Genomic DNA, 6235 nt, shown 5'->3' with positions numbered 1-6235 from the left:
TGGCTGCTTGCATCTCTGGAAGTGTGTCAGTCTCTCTGTCTTTTGTCTATCTTTGTGTTTCTCTCTTTCTCTCTCCTTTTCTTCCTCCCCAACCGGTCAAGACAGATGGCCGTCCTCCACAGAGCTGTGTCTGTCCGACGTTTCTGCCTGTTATAGGGAAGGTTTTCGTTGCCACCGTACTCTATGGGGGAATTGCTGGGTCTATGCCTACTCTGTAAAGTGTCCTGAGATAACTTTGGTTATGATTTGGCACTACAAATAAAATTGAATTGAATTGAATTGAATTTAAGTTCTCTCTGAACACGCTTGAGCTCTGCACGGTCCCCTGACCTGAAGGCCCTCTTTTTCTTGTTAAGTAGGACCTTCAGGTCGCTGGTAACCCATGGTTTGTTGTTTGGGTAATAGCGGACCTCTTTGCTGGGGATGGTATTGTCTATGCAGAACCCACTGTAATCAGGGACGCAATCAGTGATGCCATCGATGTCCTCGCCGTGTGGTTTGTAAAGTGCATCCCAGTCAGTGGCTTCTAGAGCACCCTGAAGTGACTCCATCGCCTCAGGAGACCATTTCCTCACAGTTCTTACTGTCACTGGTTGCTGCTGAACCACATGCTTGTATGATGGGGAGAGCAGGACGAGGTTGTGGTTTGACCTTCCCAGGGGAGGGAGGGCAGTGGAGCTGTATGCCTCTTTGACGTTTGCATACAGCAGATCTATGGTTTTATTGTCCCTTGTTGTGCATTTGACAAACTGGTGAAACGTTGGGAGAGTGGATGAGAGAGACATGGTTGAAGTCACCTGTGATGATGACGAATGCTCCGGGGTGTTTCGTCTGTAGTGCCGCAGTCGCAGCGCTGATGACGTCACACGCTGCGTCGGCATTTCCAGACGGTGGAATGTAAACAGTTATGGCGATGGCGCTGGTAAACTCCCGTGGCAGATAATATGGACACAGTCTGATGGCGATGAGCTCGATGTCTGGGCTGCATAACCGGTCTTTCATGGAGATGTGCCCGGGGTGACACCATCTGTTGTTGACGAGCACGGCGAGCCCTCCTCCTTTCTTCTTGCCGCTCGCGGTGGTGTCTCTGTCGGCTAGGTACGTATGGAAGCCGGGGATGGTGGCGTTTGAGTCCGGTATCTGGTCGTGTAGCCACATTTCCGTGAAACACATGATACTGGACTCTCTGTATTCCCGCTGCGTCCTGACGACCGCTTCCAGTTCGTCCATCTTATTTGCCAGGGACCTTACGTTTCCAGTAGTAACTGCCAGGATGCAGGGTTTAAACTTCCTCCTCCGTTTAGCTCCTGCTCTGCAGCCTCGCCGTCTCATCCTTAGCTCCTTCGGTACTGTAGGTCTCTCCCCAACGAAGGGGGTTTGGGGAGAGTCAGCTGGTCGCGACTGTAAACAATGCCGGCTGTAGGGCAGGCATGGCTTCCGGTTACCAAGAGAGACCAAAACACGAAAAAATAACTAAGAGATATCCAAACCGGTGGATAAACATCTTGATGGGTGGACAGTGTGTATCCACAGCGCAGGGTACAGATAATAAATAAAGAAATACGCTAAAAACACGCTAAAAACCTAATAAAAACTACAAAGTACCGGGAGCTGCTACAATAGGCTGCCAATAGCACGGCGCCATCTTGTATGGCTCTCACAAACTCTCACAAACTGAGACAAGTAGTCTGGAAGACATAGGCTACTGTGTTTTTAAAAATTGAGTTATAGCTCTTAGATATTTACCTACCCACCCATACACTGCTTACAAAACACTCATCTATTCTTGTATCCGTCATGTATCCAGCTAACCCATGTAGCCTAACCGTCCTACCCTTCTAACAACTTACTGTATCTAAGGGCGCACTCACACTGTCCTTCTGTACCGGGCCAAAACCGTTTTTTCAGCTAAAGCCTAGTACGTTTAAGCAGTGTGAGTGCACCCGTTCCGCGCATAACTGCGGACAGCGGGCCGTCCACGGCTTGAAAGAGGTGGGCTTTTGTAGAGCCGTTTGCACATGTACGAGCACGAGCGTGCGCACATGTACCAGCGCGAGCGTGCGCACGTGTACGAGCACGTGCACGAGCACGAGCCCTACGGCGGTAGCGGTATGTGCGCCTGTTCGGACATAGAAAATAGAAGGACGGACCATGAGCGGACATTTAACAACAACAACAATGGCGGTGAAAGGTTCACGTTGGTGTGATGCGGAGGTGGAGTGTTTACTGCAGATTTGGTTGGATGAAAATATTCAAAAACAGTCGACAAGACGCACAAAAACTCTGAGGTCTGTGGAAAGATTTGTAAACAAAGCCACACACACGCATCAATGCGTGTTACGGCATGATGACGTATGGACAGCAAGAAGCATTTGCGCGAGGCCCTGGCAGTGTGAGTACAAACGGGGCTGGGGCGTGGGGGGAGAGGGAGGGGGGACAAGTACCCTAAAGCACGGGGCGCGGTGCGGAAGGACAGTGTGAGTGCGCCCTAAGAAGCAGCAGCATTTCAAACCTCTTGTCAGACAGCCTGCTCCTCTTTGGGGGGTGGTGGTATCGGTGTTTTAGGCCACTAGCTTTGTAAATGCATTGTGAGATATCCTCAAAGCAATTTCAGTCAAAAACAACTGGACTGGTTGTTTGTCTAGGAAGACGTTTCACCTCTCATCCAAGAGGCTTCATCAGTTCATGTACGCATCTGACCAGGCTGGGACTGGTCCAACTAACTGGTGTGGAGATCCAGGTGTTTAACCTCTCACAAGGCCGATGATGTCACTGACACCCTTTGTGCTCCAAGTGCCAACGCCCGTCGTTAGAGTGACAGTCGTTGGTGGGCAGTTGGTTTCGACTTCGTAAGTGCTCTATTGAGTCTGAACGACAGTCGTTGGGGTCACCCGGGCCATGTGTGAACAGTTGTCCTTTGAGGTTAGATTGTTGAATCTCCTGGGAAGGGATGAAAGGGCGGCATTGTAAATTGGAGATAAGTGGTGTCTCAGACCCCCTCCTCTGTTTAGCGATGGTTTCTCCACTTTTACATAGATGGCTTCTTTTACTCCTCTTTCAAACCATCTGTCCTCTCTGTCCAAGATTTGGACATTGCTGTCATCAAAGGAGTGGGCTTTCTCCTTGAGGTGTAAGTGGACAGCCGAGTCCAGGCCTGAGGAGTTAGCTCTCCTGTGTTGGGCCATGCGTTTATGCAGTGGTTGTTTTGTTTCTCCAATGTAAAGATCTTTGCATTCCTCGTTGCATTGGACAGCATAAACCAGGTTGCTTTTGTGGTGGTGTGGTGTTCTGTCCTTCGGATGTACTAGTCTCTGTCTGAGTGTGTTACCGGGTTTGAAATACACAGGGATGCAGTGTTTGTTGAAAATCCTCCTGAGTTTCTCCGATACCCCAGCCACATATGGGATGACTATGTTGTTTCTCCTGTTATCTTTTTCTTTCTCAACCACTTTGGTTTTCTTTCTGGAGGCAGCTGCCGTTTTAACAAAGGTCCAGCTGGGGTAGCCACAAGTTGTGAGGGCGCCTCTCAGGTGCTTGCTTTCTTCCCCTTGAGCCTGTGAGCTAGTGGGTACCTTATCAGCTCTGTGCTGCAGTGTTCTGATAACGCCAAGCTTGTGTTCCAAAGGGTGGTGAGAATCGAAAAGTAGATATTGATCCGTGTGAGTGGGTTTTCTGTATACCCCTATGTGGAGGCTCCTGTCATTCTCCATATGGACGTCACAGTCCAAGAAGGGCAAGCTGTTGTCCTTAACTTCCTCTCTGGTGAACTTGATGTTTCTGTCCACTGAGTTGATATGTTCAGTAAAAGTTTGCACCTCTTTGGATTTGATCTTAACCCATGTGTCGTCCACATATCTGAACCAATGGCTCCTTTGAAGGAGTTCAAAGCCTTGTCCTCTACCTCTACCTACCAGTAGAAAGTGGCTGACGTACTGTCCAGAGCGTCAAATGCTGTATTGTTTCATCTGCATGGCATTCAGTAAGAGAACTGATAGCAGTCTGTTCATCAGTGGAATGTCAGATTGGAGGCATATACACCAGCGCACACACCAATGGCTTGGGGTTACTCCTTTAAAGGAGTTCAACGCCTTGCCCTCTACCTCCTCCATGTACAGATTTGCCACAATAGGGGATACTGGTGAACCCATGGCACAGCCGTGTTTCTGTCTGTAAAAAATGCCATTAAACTGGAAATATGTGGTATTCAGGCACAAATCCAGAAGTTGGCAAATGTGGTCTGGTTTGAGATTTGTTCGGTTTTGTAAGGAAATGTCCTGTGTGAGCCGCTCTCTTACCGTGGCCAAGGCCTCCATGGTTGGAATACAGGTGAACAAGGAAGTCACATCGTAGGACACCATGGTTTCATCTGGATCCATTTTTAGGTCTCGGACTTTGTTCACAAAGTCCATGGAGTTTTGGATGTGGCGTGGGGTGTTTCCCACCAGTGGTGCCAGAATATTGGCAACATGCTTGGCAATGTTATAAGTGACCGAGTTTATGCTGCTGACAACTAGCTCACAGGCTCAAGGGGAAGAACGCAAGCACCTGAGAGGCGCCCTCACAACTTGTGGCTACCCCAGCTGGACCTTTGTTAAAACGGCAGCTGCCTCCAGAAAGAAAACCAAAGAAAAAGAAAAAGATAACAGGAGAAACAACATAGTCATCCCATATGTGGCTGGGGTATCGGAGAAACTCAGGAGGATTTTCAACAAACACTGCATCCCTGTGTATTTCAAACCCGGTAACACACTCAGACAGAGACTAGTACATCCGAAGGACAGAACACCACACCACCACAAAAGCAACCTGGTTTATGCTGTCCAATGCAACGAGGAATGCAAAGATCTTTACATTGGAGAAACAAAACAACCACTGCATAAACGCATGGCCCAACACAGGAGAGCTAACTCCTCAGGCCTGGACTCGGCTGTCCACTTACACCTCAAGGAGAAAGCCCACTCCTTTGATGACAGCAATGTCCAAATCTTGGACAGAGAGGACAGATGGTTTGAAAGAGGAGTAAAAGAAGCCATCTATGTAAAAGTGGAGAAACCATCGCTAAACAGAGGAGGGGGTCTGAGACACCACTTATCTCCAATTTACAATGCCGCCCTTTCATCCCTTCCCAGGAGATTCAACAATCTAACCTCAAAGGACAACTGTTCACACATGGCCCGGGTGACCCCAACGACTGTCGTTCAGACTCAATAGAGCACTAACGAAGTCGAAACCAACTGCCCACCAACGACTGTCACTCTAACGACGGGCGTGGGCACTTGGAGCACAAAGGGTGTCAGTGACATCATCGGCCTTGTGAGAGGTTAAATACCTGGATCTCCACACCAGTTAGTTGGACCAGTCCCAGCCTGGTCAGATGCGTACATGAACTGATGAAGCCTCTTGGATGAGAGGTGAAACGTCTTCCTAGACAAACAACCAGTCCAGTTGTTTTTGACTGAAATTGCTTTGAGGATAACGATGACCTGGACGAATGAGAACATTCACAGGCGCATTGTGAGATAGTTCACTAAATTAGAGTTTCTTAGGGCGCACTCACACTATCCTTCCGCACCGCGCCCTGGGCTTTAGGGTACTTGTCCCCCCCTCCCTCCCCCCTGCTGGCCAGTCCGTTTGTACTCACACTGCCTGGGCCTCGCGCAAATGCTTCTTGCCTGTCCATACGTCATCACACCGTAACACGTCACACGCATTGATTGACGTCATTGCGATGCGTCGCTTTGTTTACAAATCTTTCCATAGACCTCTGAGTTTTTGTGCGTCTTGTCCAACTGTTTTTAAAAATTTCATCCGCCCAAATCTGCAGTAAACACTCCACCTCCGGATCAAACCAACGTGAACCTTTCGCCACCATTGTTGTTATTGTTAAATGTCTGCGCATGGTCCCTCTTTTTTTTTCTTTCTATGTCCGAACAAGCGCACATAAAATGACGTGAGAGCCGCTCGTACATGTGCAAACGCGCTCTACAAAAGCCCACCTCTCTCAACTGGCCGCAGCTAGGTGCGGAGCGGTTGCCATCACACTGGTCAAACGCACTAGGCTCTACCCGACAAACCTGTTTTGGCCCGGTGCGGAAGGACAGTGTGAGTGCGCCCTTACAACAAATGTCGACAAGGTCTTCGCTCCTGGACATAATGTACACGTTCTTGCCTTTGACCTCAATTAATTTGAAGTAGTGCTTATATCGCCACTTGCGATTGTTTGTGTTTTTTGTGT

Source organism: Echiichthys vipera (assembly GCF_963691815.1).
Source record: "Echiichthys vipera genome assembly, chromosome: 8".
Classification (NCBI taxonomy): domain Eukaryota; kingdom Metazoa; phylum Chordata; class Actinopteri; order Perciformes; family Trachinidae; genus Echiichthys; species Echiichthys vipera.
The sequence above is the reverse complement of the archived record's forward strand: the minus strand, read 5'-3'. Positions refer to the sequence as shown.